Source organism: Lithobates pipiens, unplaced genomic scaffold, assembly GCF_037356315.1.
Source record: "Lithobates pipiens isolate NorthernLeopardFrog02 unplaced genomic scaffold, aLitPip1_a1.2 Scaffold_18, whole genome shotgun sequence".
Lineage (NCBI taxonomy): Eukaryota > Metazoa > Chordata > Amphibia > Anura > Ranidae > Lithobates > Lithobates pipiens.
Genome location: NW_027507758.1, coordinates 173,067,372 through 173,083,096, shown reverse-complemented (window position 1 = coordinate 173,083,096; position 15,725 = coordinate 173,067,372). Strand labels below are relative to the sequence as shown.

At 40.2% G+C, this 15,725-nt stretch overlaps 1 protein-coding gene across 12 annotated transcripts in view; it reads right to left on the bottom strand.

Moving 5' to 3' along the window:
- The window catches only part of UTRN (utrophin), a 945,243-nt gene that overhangs the window by 91,363 nt on the left and 838,155 nt on the right, over positions 1–15,725 (bottom strand). The window lies entirely within an intron of this gene.

Sequence of the window (15,725 nt, the reverse complement as noted above, 5' to 3'; positions counted from 1 at the left end):
GCTACTCCTTTGAAAGTAATGCAATGCTGCCAGGGCCGCTGATAGGCCAGTACAACTGGCCCTGTTGTACTGGGCCTGGCCAGCAGGGGGGGGGGGGCCTGGGAAACCTGTCCACAGAACTAATTAATGTGCAAAAAAAATAAAAAATCCTCCAGCCACCATGACCAAACATTGTCTGACGGAGTCATCCTCCCCTCTCCCCCCCCCCCCCGGTTACATTTTGAATTTTTTATTTTTTTTTATTTTGAGCTCAATATCTGCAGGTGGCGACAGGGGGAGGGACTATTGTTTCTATTTCGGGCGCGGAAGAATGTCTCTTCCGTGCCCGCTCCTCATGCTGGCTCAAGTCCCGGCCAGCATGTCATTTCCTGGCACCACGGAGTGATTCCTCTCCCTCTGCTCTGAAGCAGTAAGGCGAGCGGGGCCGCCAGTGTGTTTTTTTTTTCAAAATAGTTTTTATTTTTTTATTTTTTTTAAAAAGTAAAAACCGCAGAGGTGACCAAATACCACCACAAGAAAATAAATATCACTTGTAGACAAGCCTGCACTTTTTTTCAAGGCGAGGTCTGGGGAGGGGCCAGGGGTGGGGCTAAAGGAGGGACCAGGGGCAGGGCCAAGGGTGGGACTGAAGGGGGCCCCGTCAGGTAGGCTGTACGGGGCCCCATGATTTCTATCAGTGGCCCTGAATGCTGCTGGCTCTCACAGCTAGTTGCAGCCACTTTCATTCTGTCATGCAGCGATCACATGAAAGTGATTGGCCCTGGATGCATGTAGTCTACATATTGAGCCAATCACTTACATGATCGCTCCATGAAAGAATACATGTGAGCGGCCACGATTAGCTGTGAGAGCTCACAGCCTTCTACTGCTTTCAATGGGGCAGTCTAATCGCAGCCAATTGGGATACTTGCATCTAATCACAGTGCGGGTGCATTCACAAGTATAAACCCTTTGCATACCCAGAAAAGATCTTACAAGTTTGGAAACTTGTAAAATCTAAACTGACTTTGTGTGGTCTGTGAAATATATTGTAACTGGTAAGTAAAATGTGTATTGTGGCTTGTAAAATGACTTTATAATAAGCTGCATCTCCAGGCAAGCAGAACTGTCTTTGCTGACTATGTAAAGGACACTGTTAACCATTTTTATCCTATGTCCTCCTATGTCCAGAACCAGTCTTGCATGGCGTGTCCACTACACAGTCATGCACTATGATTACTGATGTTTAATTCCCAGACTGCATCCTATCGCTTTTAAAAAGGATTTCATTCTATTGTCTGCAATCACCTACAGCATGTGAAATGCATCTAGAACCGATGTGTTGCTGTTTGGGAGTCATTTATCTTCTGACTGCATTAGCAGACCTCAATTTAGACAGGGAACATCCAAACCGGCAGAGGTCCTTTCCCACTGGCCTCTCATACAATCCACAATCTCAGCCATTTTAGCCAAGCACCCAAGTGACTTAATTAAATCAGAATCCTGTCTTTCCTTTATCTTGCCAAGCAACAGAGCTGGACTGTCTAGGCTTAATAATTTACAACCTGCTACATTAACTGGGATATAACCTCAATTAACCACTTCAAGGCTGGAGACTTTGACACCCAGCGAGCAGAACAGTATATACATTTAATAGATTTATCATTTTAACTGAAAATACATACAGTTTTGACACCTCCATCTACTCAAATTAATATTTTTGCCAGAAAGGGTATCATTTAATGCCATGCCATAAATATTTATGTGTAGCTGTACTGTTTGTAGTATTTAGGCTATTTTGATAGGAGCCCAGTAGCTGTACTGAAAATCTGTACTGTGTGCCCCAAGCATATTGTCCCTAAAATACTATGTAAAGTCCAACTTCTGAGTAAGTCCACTTGTAGCTTCAGCCGCTCTCTACTCAAGTGACATCACAATTTTGTCACTCTCATCCCTTACTGTGCTCTGCTGTATGTTACTGCAAGTAATTCCCATGCTGTACTTGGCTAACCAATCAACAGAAAAGCATGTGTGGGATTTCCCTGAAATCCTAATTATTGACCAACTGTCTCTTTGTCTTTCTTGCATTCCAAGATGGCAATGCTTATACAGAGAATTTTAGCATTATTCCTGAACTCAGGGACTCAGGACAGGTTTTCATAAAATTTTTGTATCTGTGTGGCACATAATTTCTATAATTCAACATATAAAAATAGCGTAAACCTCACGCTAGTGGAAAAACTCACACTGCTGCACTTATATTAACAGCTTCAGCCCCAGAAGATTTTACCCCCTTCCTGACCAAAGCACTTTTTGCGATTCGGCACTGCGTCGCTTTAACTGATAATTGCGCGGCCGCGTGACATTACACCCAAACAAAATTGATGTCCTATTTTTTCCCACAAATAGAGCTTTCTTTTGGTGGTATTTGATCACCTTTGCAGTTTTTATTTTTTGCGCTATAAACAAAAAAATAGCGTAAATTTTGAAAATAAATGCAATATTTTTTACTTTTTGCTATAATAATTATCCCCCAAAAATATATATAAAAAAAAAAAATTTTGTTAGTTTAGGCCGATATGTATTCTTCTACATATTTTTGATAAAATAAATCTTAATAAGCATATATTGATTGGTTTGCACAAAAGTTATAACGTCTACAGAATAGGGATTCGTTTTATGGCATTTTTATTATTATGTTTTTTTTTTTATTAGTAATGGCTGTGATCTGGGATTTTTATCATGACTGTGACATTATGGCGGACACATTGGACACTTTTGACACTATTTTGGGACCATTGTCATTTATACAGTGATCAGTGCTATAAAAATGCACTTACTGTGTAAATGACACTGGCAGGGAAGGGGGTTAAACACTAGGGGGCGATCAAGGGGTTAAGTGTGTCCTAGGGAGTGATTCTAAATGTGGGGGGGTGGGCTACCACTGACATGGCAGAGATCACTGCTCCAGATGATAGGGAGCAGTAGATCCCTGTCATGACACTAGGAAGAATGGGGAAATATCTTGTTTACATAGGCATCTCCCCGTTCCGCAGCTTAGTGACACGATCGCCGGGACGCTGGCGGACATCGAGTCCATGGGTCCCGCAGGCATGGTCACGCTGTACGTGGTGGGCGCACACGCGCCCACTAGCTCCGCAAATTAAAGGGGACATACAGGTATGCCCATTTGCCCACCGCTGCCATCGTGCCAACATATATCGGCATGCAGCAGGCGGCAGGTGGTTAATCCTAAATACTGGATCTTGTAAATGGTATAAAACAAAAAAGATGCACTGTCTTAAATAAAACCCCAGTGATTATAAAGTGATGTTAACTTATTGAAAATGCTGTACTCATATAGTGCATACTCTCATCTATGAACAATGTGAGAAAATTAGGTGTATATTATACCTTAAATATAAGCATACTTATAGCAAAACTCTAAAGGATTCATCAAAAATGAATTTTGTTTGTATTTTTTGCACATATTTTATGAAATCTTTAGGCCGGGTTCATACCATTGCATATTGAATGCGGGTTCACCACATCCAATTCACAACAGCAGAAGATTTTGACCAGCTCTCTGTGGAGCCGGTTCACATATATCCGCTGCAGCTCTGACACAAATTTGCACAGGACCCCTGTGTTTGGACTGAAATCGGACCTGAAACAGTGAACGGGGATGCACATGACCCCTGCTGGGAGCCGCATCGGTATTAGATGTGAATCCAGCCTTAGAGTTTTGCTATAGGTATACTTACAGTATATATGAGGTATAATTTACACCTAATTTTCTCACATTGTTGAGAGATGAGAGTAGGCACTATATCAGAACAGCATGTTCAATAGGTTAAAGCGGTTGTATAGTTAATTTTATAACTTTAATCTACAGGTAAGCCTATAATAAGGCTTACCTGTAGGTAAAAAGAGTATCTCCTAAACCTGTACGGTTTAGGAGATATTCCCTTCGCAATGAGCCGCTGACCTAAGCGGTGCATGTGCACAGGGGATTCTCGACTGAAAGCCCATCAGATGCCGGACTTTGCCGGAAAGAAGTCTCCCGCGCGCATGCCCTGGAAGACACGCTGAGGCAACATGTCAGTTATCTCGGCGTGGACCAGGTGAGTTACCAAAGCCTCGTTCTAAGGTAAGTATTTCATAATGAGCTAGTATGCTAAATTGGGGGGTATACAACTGCTTTAATATCGCTTCATAATCACTGGGGTTTTATTTAAGACAGCACATCTTAATAATATAAAATTCAACATATGACAACATGAGAGAAGTTTAGAAACTAAGGAACAAATTAAGTTTTAAAATAACCTGTACCAAGATCTTGCACACTAAAATTTACATATTCTGAACAAGCAATAACTTCACTTTAAAACAAGGCCACATTCATCTCTGTATCTCTAAGCATGGTAACAAAATGAATGTTTACAGTTTACAACAAAGGTACTGTGGTTTTCTATGAGAACAGAACCTGTTTAAAAGAGAAGTAAAGGAATTTTTTTTCTCGAAATCATACTTACCTAGGTAGATGCAGTATTGGTTTGATGCTGCATCTCCCCCCGGCGCCTCTGCACTGAGAACCGAGCGATCAAATGTCACTGATCACTCGATTTTCAGAGCTACGTGAGCAGAGAACTGTAGACTGTCAGTCACACCTCTCTGCTCTGCCCGCTCCTCGCTCATTGGAGCACTGGGTTGTGGATGGGGGCAAGGGCGGCCGCAACAGGCTCTCAGCGGCTTACTGAGAGACTGAGCCGGGTGTCAGTCCAGGCACCTGGCGGATCCAGACTTTATTGTCGTGATGACGCGCTGCCTGGGCTGACATTCGTGACATCAGCAGAGAGCAGACTTCAGCCCAGTCTCTGCTGAAAATGGTCACAGGAGTGCAAAACGAAATACATTCCAGTGATCCATAGGAGGAGTAGAGCCAAACGAGCTTTGGCTATACTTCTCTTTTAAATTCACATTATAAACAGCTAGAATGCTAGACTTATTTCAAAGCTCTTTGACTGCTTGTTAATTCATAAATAGTTTATTGGCATAGTCTGGACGTGGGTGCACTTTACGGTGTAACTTTTTTTGATTCACAAACATACACAACAAAAAATGTATAATGTGCCCATCATACCTGCTTAAAAGCAACTCAGTAAAACATATATATATATATATCATAAATAATGGCAAAGACATACATCAAACACATTACAAATGTTTGTTAAGGGCACATACAATACTGCACATTGGGGATTGTGTAAATAAGCTCTGAATCTTTTCTGTGATCTTATTCTAAGTACAATAACCTTTCTAGGGATTGGACTGACCAGATCATTTTTAAGTATTTGGATATACGTTATATTTTATTTTGTTTATTGGGGGGAGGGGCATTCTTCTGTCAGATTATAGATTACATTTGGGGTCGCGTGATGGTTTTATTATTTATTTGTCTGGTATGACTTTTATAGAATTACATATAAAAAATTTAATTTCAGCGACGCTAAACTTAAATTGTTTTTATAAAATAATATACATGAAATATGTTTAAATATAAGTTGAATGCACTTCCTATTTCTCTCTTCCATTGTTTCATCTCTCAAATTGAAGTTTTTTCAGCTGTTCTCAAATTTCCTGTTTCAGGCTAGATTCACACATATGTGTGTCTGCCAGACGCATTTTGCACAGGCACTGCAGATCATTTATTTAAATAAGCTGCCATGCTTCTTGAAACGCAGGGAAAAGGTTCCTGCGGCATTTTAGAAATAGCAGCCTGCACAGAAACTAAGTGCAGTTTAGTGCCCAGTGAGGGTGTGTTTTCCAATGTATGCAGCGTGCCATTAGGATTAATGCTACCCACACACATCCAGTGCGCTTTTCTGCGTGGATGGTTGCAGCTGTAAGAAAAGATGCGGACCCACAGTGGGAACTACCGGCACAGATGTGAACCTAGCCTTAGGGTGGCTAAATTTGTGCATGTGATTGAAGCCACCCTTTCCTACTCGCTCCTGAGATGGACAATAAATCTACAGGAGACACATTTAGCTCTATGGGAATTGTAGTGCACATAAGGCAGAGCATATGATGAGAAATACCAGAACTGGTCTACACTCATATTAGTGAGGTACATCAGTGGGAGATAGGGAGCAAGCACAGAATAAAAAAGAACACTAAAAACAACATTAAGGGCTTGGTCACAAGTGGAGCCTTGGTATACATGATATTTTAGAATGATTTATGTAAAATAATAAATAAATATTATCTTAACAGGGATTGTGGTTTTTGTTTGGAAAATGCCATTCATTCCAAAATTTGATTTTAAAATCAAACACAATTTTTAAGTGCTTTTGTACAACATTCATCAAGTCATCAAATGTACGAATGAGAATTTTCATATGAATATACAGTGCTTTGCAAAAGTATTCACCCCCTTGGATTTTTACCTATTTTGTTATGTTACAACCTTTGGTTCAATGTTTTTTTAATCTGAATTATATGTGATGGATCAGAACACAGTAGTCTAAGTTGGTGAAGTAAAATTAGAGAAATATATACATAAAACTATTTTTCAGAAATAAAAAACTGATAATTGGCATGTGCGTATGTACTCACCCCCTTTGTTATGAAGCTCATAAAAAGCTCTGGTGCAACCAATTACCTTAAGAAGTCACATAATTAGTGAAATGATGTCCACCTGTGTGCAATCTAAGTGTCACATGATCTATCATTACATATACACACCTTTTTGAAAGGCCCCAGAGGCTGTAACACCTGAGCACCACTAACCAAACACTACCATGAAGACCAAGGAACTCTCCAAGTCAGGGTTAGGTTATAAAAAAAATAGCGAGATCTTTGATGATCCCTAGGAGCACCATCAAATCTATCATAACCAAGTGGAAAGAACATGGCACAACAGCAAACCTACCAAGAGATGGCTGCCCACCAAAACTCACAGACCGGGTAAGGAGGGCATTAATCAGAGAGGCAGCACAGAGACCTAGGGTAACCCTGGATGAGCTGTAGAGTTCTACAGCAGATACTTGAGTATCTGTACACATGACGAAAATAAACTGTACGCTCCATAGAGTTGGGCTTTATGGCAGAGTGGCCAGAAGAAAGCCATTGCTTTCAGCAAAAAACAAAATGGCACATTTTGAGTTTGCGAAAAAGCATGTGGGAGACTCCCAAAATGTATGGAGGAAGGTGCTCTGGTCTGATGCAAATCCAACACATCACATCACCCAAAGAACACCGTCCTCACAGTGCAACATGGTGGTGGCAGCATCATGCTGCGGGGATGTTTTTCAGCAATCGGGACTGTTAAACTGGTCAGAGTTGAGTGAAAGATGGATGGTACTAAATACAGGGATATTCTTGAGCAAAACCTGTACCACTCTGTGTGTGATTTGAGGCTAGGACGGAGGTTTTGCAAGGAGGAATGGGCAAAAATCCCAATGGTAAGATGTAGCAAGCTCATACATACTTATCCAAAGTGACTTGGATCTGTGATAGCCGCAAAAAGGTGGCTCTACAAATTATTGACTTTAGGGTGGCGATTAGTTATGCACATTTACTTTTTCTGTTATTTTGTCCTATTTGTTGTTTGATTCACAAAAAAATAAAAAATAAATCAACGTTGTGGGCATGTTCTGTAAATTAAATGATGCAAATCCTCAAACAATCCATGTTAATTCCAGGTTGTGAGGCAACAGAACACAAAAAATGCCAAGGGGGGGTGAATACTTTTGCAAGGCACTGTATGTTTGAAAATCTCTACTAGTATATGACCAGCTTTAGTCTTTTTCAAAACATATACTGTTATATTGTACAATTTCCAGATAAAGAGTAAAAATCATTTAAGGATTAATTCATCAGAGACATTTTATAATAGTTTATTTAGACTTAGCTGATAAGGAATGACTACGGCTGACCAAAGTTGATTTCTCAAGGACATTCTACACACCAATCAAAAGTTATGCGCCCTGCTTATTTGATTTTTTTATTTTAGAGAGAGTGTGGCCTCATTATTGACAGACACACAAATGTTCCTGTCAGAATTTTAACAACTGCCTTTCCTGAACATTTACTGTGCAAGTGGGCTGTACTGCGGCCTGTCAACATGTTCAGTATGAGGAGTAGCTACCTTAATTGCAGTCTAAGCTAACAGCATGAAACGAGCAGATGCTTTGCAAAGTCTGTTTAATTATCTGAAGTTGTTGAGATGGACTGCACTTAAGCAATAAACAAAGCTGATTTCAGATTGCCAAGTATATTTCAATACACTGCATGCCACCGATGTTCAATTACATATAAAATACGTTAGTATACACCTTTTAAAAGGGATATCTTAATTTGTCTCTTAAATTTTATCAATTAACAAATATATTGCTAAAAATGTAAACAGCAATAACAGGCAATAAGTGGAAATAAACTGATGTGATGTCTGAATTTTGATTTAATGCCCCAGAATATCATGTCTCAAGCCGGAGACAGATGGATCAAAATTTGTCCTGCTCAGCAGGGACCAGCCAATTTTCAATCCATCTAAGGGCTGGCTGGTTGGACAGAAGTCGATCTGTCTGCTTAATAAGTGCTGCCAGCTATAGCTGATGAACATATTCTGATGGTAAGGAAGTCTACCCGCTGCGGGAATACAATAGCTCAACAGGAGTATTTTCCCAATTCACCTCTGTAGTACGGGCTTATATTTATAATTGATTTACAAAGAACTTGGGATAATGAGTTATTAACTATGATATTTTTAAGGCAATTGCTTATATATGTATATGTATGTGTATGTATGTATGTATATTTCTGCATACATTGATTTCACTGAGCTCATAGATAGTCAGTCACTCACAGATGGTCACATTGTCTTGGGACCATTGTGGCTAGTCTTTTGTGGGTGCCAGATAAAACCAGCTTTTCCGCGCTTCTTTCAAGCCTATAAATGACCAGACAATACAGAAGGCCAGTGAACTTCATCTAGGACGGAAAGTGCCTAGGATTTGCATAGATTGTCGACTCCAGAAAAACTGTCTGAAGATTTCAGAAGTCGAGGGGTTCCCTGGATTGAATGCTGACTTTATCCTTGTATTGTATCATCTGTAACACATCTGTAACTGAAGCTAAGTAAATCTCCTTTTTATTATATTCTTTGTGTGTGTTTTAATCCTTGCATTTACTGACCACAGATCTGAAAGGGTAAATATCTGAATGAACCTATGGTTAAATATAACACACAATTTAACCCCTTATTACAACCTCCAAGGTAGTAGTTTTTATCTTATCTTGTAAAACAGATAAGATAAAAACTGACAACGACTGACAATCTACAGCTCTGAAAACCAAGCGATTGGCAATATTTTATCGATTGGCTCTCAGTGCAGAGGCACCGGGGGGCAGATGCAGCGTCAAACCAATACTGCATCCACCTAGGTAAGTATGATTTAGAAAAAAAAAACATCTTTACTTCTCTTTTAAACAGGTTTTGTTCTAAAAGAAAAACACAGTACCTTTGTTGTGAACTGTAAAAAGTAATCTCTTTACAAAGCTTATGGATACAGAGATGAATAAGGCCTTGATTTAAAGTGAAGTTATTGCTTGCTTAGAATATGCAAATATTTTAGTGTGCAAGATCTTGGCACAGGTTATTTTAAAACTTAATTTGTGTAAAGCTTGAATTTATAAAGCATGTGTGAAACTTTCAGCAAGCTTTAGGACATTTTGTTCAAAAGAGAAATATGGCTAAACCTTTTTTGCCAATATATCTCTTCTGGGTCACAGGAGTTGCACTTACTTATGTGATCAAGAGTCAGCTAATAGTGAGCTAAAGTTTCCTGTGAGCTGACATGGCAGTGACACTACTGGCTCTGGAGGGATCCTGACCATACTGTCAGGATTCACCCAGATGCCTGATCAACAGCTGGCTCAGGCTCTCAGCGCACAGCTGAGAGTTGAAACCAGCTGCACACGTCCCCTCTCCAGCCCAGCACTCCAGTGATAATATAAACGGAGGAGGATTTCAACTAGGGGAAGCATCAAGACAAGGGACATATCCTGCTAACTGTAAACAATATCAATTGTGCAAAATTTTCAGGTTTTTTCTGGTTGCACTTAGGCTTTAGGAAAAACCAAATGAGATAATTCAACTTCTGCTGTGGAAAAAAATGCACATCAATGCAACGCAATGTGCTAAAAATGAATGTGAACTCAATTGCATTTAACGTGCGTCAATGTACGCTGAACACAACATACCTGGTGTGAGTGCAGTCTATATAGGGGTGCTGGTAGTCATTTTAAACAAGCATTTAGCAGGTTTAGAACTTCAGCACTAACCTTACATTGCTTGCTCTACACAATGGTCTTATACAAGCTGAAGTCTCTGTGAACATCACTTTAAAGCCCACAACCAAGTTGCCCCTCCATCACTGAAGCTGTCCCATCCCCTACCCCCTGCTGTTTAAGATCATTTTATAGTTATCTTTTTTTTTTCTGTAGTCACAGGTCCTCTTCTCTAGTGAAGGTGGATAGACTTTCCTCCTGGAGAGCGCAATGGTCGCATCACACTGTCTAGCAGGACTGTGAGCCCCAGTTGATGTCATGAATCCTCGTGGGTTTTGTTCATGACAACCAGGGTTTACAGGAAGTTTATGAAGTATGTTGATGGTTGCCATCATTCAACCCAGAAAAGAAGTGGTGGCTGGGAACCGAAGCAAAGATTCTGTAGGGAACAGGTATTTCTTGTAACTTACAAAAGGTGTTGGGCCATAAGGATGCTAAGTTAGAATGCTTGTTCATCAGAAAAGAGCTGTTTAAAAGACAAGGAACAGGAAAAGCAAAAAAATACCCCATCAAAATTGACTAAAATTAGCAACAGTCATCCAGAAGAAACGGTACTTTGCCAAGTTCTGCCATATCTATTAATAATCCCCATAACATAAAAATTATAATTGCCATTTGTGCTGATTTAGAATTATTAAAACTCAACAGGATACTGATAAACTACAGATTACTACAGCGTGATCTTGACAAAATGTAGCAAAATTAGTTAAAGTAAATAAAATGTAATCTTGAAAAAAATTTAAGTTTTGCACCAGATGAAATAAAAGCATTGCCTCCTATACATAAAATGTAATACAGTTGGCAAATAGAGCTGTTGAAGGACTATGGTACTGATTAACAGTAAAGTTGGCAACAGCAGCAGCACTTAATGCCAAGTTGCAAAAATAAACAAAATATTGGCATGGAGGATAAAAGAATACTATTATATGATTGCCAGGGCTGTATTTAGATATCACAATGCCCTAGGCACAGCTTAAGGATGGCATCCCTAAATAGCTACTCATATCATGCAATTACTTTAGAGAAACTGTTAACTTTATAGTATTTACAGTTACTTTTCACTGCAGTGACCAATAATTAAGAGAAAAGAAATAGGATTTCATAAACGTAGAGCCTTCTGTCTTTTTTTTATTAACAAAATGGAGTAAATGAACAGAGAAATACCGTATTGATCGGCATATAACATACACTTTTTTCCCCGTAAAATCAGGGGACAATCGTGGGTGCATGTTATACGCCGATCCCCGCTGATTGTGAGCGGAGGAGCGAGCGCCGCTGATATCTATACATAGCCGAGTGTACTTGGCTATTTCCGCTCAGTCACGTCGAGTCCCGCCCTATGATGGACATAACACAGGGACTGTGTGTGGAGCTATCCGAGCCTAGCCGAGTACACTCGGCTATGCATGTATATGGGCAGTGCTCGGTTCCGCTCATAGTCACGCCCAGTCCCTGTGTTATGTCCATCATAGGGCGGGACTGGGTAAGACTCAGCGGAACTAGCCGAGGATAGCCGAGCACACTCGGCTATGTATAGCTGTCAGTGGCGCTCGCTCCTCGAGGAGCCGAGATACACAGGACCGGCTCTGTGACATGTCACTGCAGTTTAACTGCAGCCTGGGCAAAGCTGCAAATGACACTGAGGAGGCTGCAGATGACACTGAGGAGGCTGCAGATGAACGCTGCAAGGCTGCAAATTACACTAACAAGGATGCAAGGCTGCAAATGACACTGAGAAGGCTGCAAATTACACTGACAAGCATGCAGATGAACGCTGTGCAAGGCTGCAGATGGACACTGATAAGATGGGCATTTAAATGTAAGTTTTTTTTCCTTAAAACGTTTTTTTCCTTAAAATTTCCTCCTAAACTTGGGGTGCGTGTTATACGCTGATAAATACGGTACATATCAAACCAACATTTGGTGTGACCTTCTATTGCTTCAAAACAGCATCTATCCTTCAAATTCTTCTAGGTATCTTCTAGGATCTTCTGTGGATGTAGGCTCCCTTAAATCCTTCTGTCTCTTTGTGTAATCCCAGGCAGACTCGATGATGTTAAGATCAGGGCTCTGAGTGGGCCAAACCATAACTTCCAGGACTCTTTGTTCTTCTTTACGCTGAAGATAGTTTTTAAAGCAGAGCTCCACCCAAAAGGGGAAGTTCCACTTCAAGGCCTCCAAAAGGGGGGAGGAGTTACCTGGTTTTGACAAGTACCTGCTCCCACTTTTGCTCGGATTGCCTAGGCAATATGAGCAGAAGTTCTACTTCCCCATCCCCTCCCCGCAGTCACCTGGGACATGTCACAGGTCCCAGAAGACTGCGGGACCATTCACAATGCACAGCACGACTCACAGCCGGGTGCCCACAGTTGAGATGTCGATGCCAGGGTTCTGTAGCTGCTGACTTCTAATAGCCACAAAAACGACTGGAGCTCCTCTTTAACAACATTGGCTGTAAGTTTGGGGTCATTCTCCTGCTGCAGAATAAATTTGGGGCAAATCACATGCTTCCTTGATGGTATGGCATAATGGATAAGTATCTGCTGGATTTCTTAGCATTAAGGACACCATTGACCAAATCTCCAATTCTATTTGCAGAAATGCAGCCCCATAATTGCAAGGAACCTAAATCATGTTTCATTGTTGCCTGCAGACACCCAATACTGTACCACTTTTCAGCAAACAAACTGCCTCCTGCTACAGCCAAATCTCAAATTTTGATTCATCTGTCCAGACCATCTGCTGACATTTTTCTGCACCCCAATTCCTATGTTTTTGTGCATAGTTGAGTCGCTTAGCCTTGTTTCCATGTCAGAGATATAGATTTTTGGCCACAATTATTCCATGAAGGCCATGTCTGGCTAGACTTCCCTGGACAGTAGATGGGTGTACCTGGGTCCTACTGATTCCTGCCAGTTCTGTGCTGATAGCACTGCTGGACATCTTCCAATGTCAAAGGGACGTAAGTATATTGAGTCTTTCATCTGCTGCAATACGTTTCTTTGGCAGACCACTGCATCTAGGGCCCTCAACATTGCCTGACCAATTGTGTCTTCAATACTGAGAAATACAGGCAGACACTTATCAATGTTGTCATTCCATCGATGAGGTGTGTGACTGGCCCTGAGTTTACTATGCAGCAGGACAGCGACTACAAACATACAGCCAATGTCATTAAAAACTATCTTCAGTGTAAAGAAAAAGGAGTCAATGTAAGTGATGGCTTGGCCCTCATAGTGCCTTGATCTCAATATCATAGAGTCTGCCTGGGATTATATGAAGAGACAGAGGAATTTCAGGCAGCCTACATCCATATAAGATCTCTGATTAGTTCTTCAGGACTTTTGGAACAACCTACCTGCCAAATTCCTTAAAAAACTGTGTACAAGTGTACCTAGAAGAATTGATGCTGGTTTGAAGCCAAAGGGTGGTCACACCAAATATTGATTTGATTAAAATTTTTCTTCTGTTTGCTCACTTTTCACTTTGAAAATTGATAAAAATAAACAATCACAATATATATTTTTGAAAGTATTCCTACTTTACAGCATGTCTTTACACCTGCCTAAACCTTTTGCGCAGTACTGTGAATATAATAAAAAAATTAAGATAAAGTAGCTAGATCAGGGTTTGATCTAAGTCAGTGCCAGGGTGAGGGCCCAGGGTCATGATCAGTGTATGTTTGGTAGAATTAAAAAAAAACATTTCTTTAAATTAGTATCTGCATCAGTTAAGTGTCGGTATGTTTTAGGTAAGGAAAAAGAAAAGTAAAATGACCACTATTGTGTCTGGACATCACTACAGGTACATAACAACAACAACGTATGTGGCATCACCTCGATCGCCAGGAGCACAAAATTTATTTTGGGTTGTTCTGTGGTGGTAGGCTATGGTAATAGCAAGAAATATGCTACTAAATTTATATTAAAGTGGTTGCAATGATATGTACAATCTTACTAACACAAGCAAAACTGTGCTATGGACATTTGTTTTACCCTCCATCATGAAAGGGTTGGTTAAGCTTTGAATTGGGTTAACAGTCTCTCTCACTGATCCTTAGATCTCCAATCCATGGTGATTCCCGGATAAAGTTCATAGCCTCTCAAGCCGTGTGGTCAAGCCATGACACGTTTCGTCATTCCATCTTTGTCAATAGGCGTGGCATACATCACGGCTTTATATATTTGTAACAACTTGAGTTGTTAACTCCATCAGCTTTCACAGCAGGATGGCTCACCAGTTATCACTGCTGACAGCTGGAAGGATGTAAAGCGCTATACGCATAGCTTGGATCTTAGCATGAACAATCCGTGCAATCGAATCATATATGGACACTCAGGTCATACATAATACAAATTGATAAATATTATTTCATAATTACATTGGACCGAGAAACAATCCATACATTGCTATTCTCACACATCTATGAGCATAAAACATCATCAAACGCACATAGGACAATTGCATTAATAAATCGTATCTCCAAACATCTATACTCATAAATTGTAAATACCACATAAAAAACTTGCTAAAATTAGCGTTTAAGACAAATGTAAATGACATGATTCAACAACTTAATAATGCATAAAGAGGTACCCTAAAATAAAATCATAATGATCTTTACTAAATCACTTATGAAACAAATAAGATCTAATTCTACTTTCCGAATATGTGAGATATGTGAGAATAGCAATACATGGATTGTTTCTCAGTCCGATGTAATTATGGAATAAGATTTATCGATTTGTATTATGCATGACCTGAGTGTCCATATATGATTCGGTTGCACAGATTGTGCTGAGATCCAATCTGTGCGTATAGCTCTTTACATCTTTCCACCTGTCCACGGTGATAACTGGTGAGCCATCCTGCTGTGAGAGTTGATGGAATGACGAAACACATCTGGGTGTGACCACACAGCTTGAGAGATTGCCAGCAGCTACCCGGGAATCACCATGGTTAGGAGATCTAAGGATCAGTGAGAGAGATCTTGCAGGCTGAGTGGTTATTATTGCATATTCAAATGCAGTTTTTTTAATGTTTTATTGTAAGTGCAATTTTAGAGGGGGGTTTGTTTGCCAATAAAAGCCTTAACAGGATTACACTATGAGGTCTATTCCCTTTTGTTACGAGACAATGAGACTGGTGGCAGATCTTAAATGATTCTATGATGCAAAGATATGACCCAAAGTTGTATGAACTTTGTATATCTGGTGTGCCGCCCCAACGGGGCATAGAATTTATATAGATTGTTCCTTAACCATTTTCGATGGACTTTTATATTTAGTTCACATTCTGCCATCTAGTGACCTTTTGTGGTAATGCACTTGTTTTCTTATGTTCTTTTTCCCTGATGTTATGACACAATTCCTTAGTATGTAATGCTCCACCCT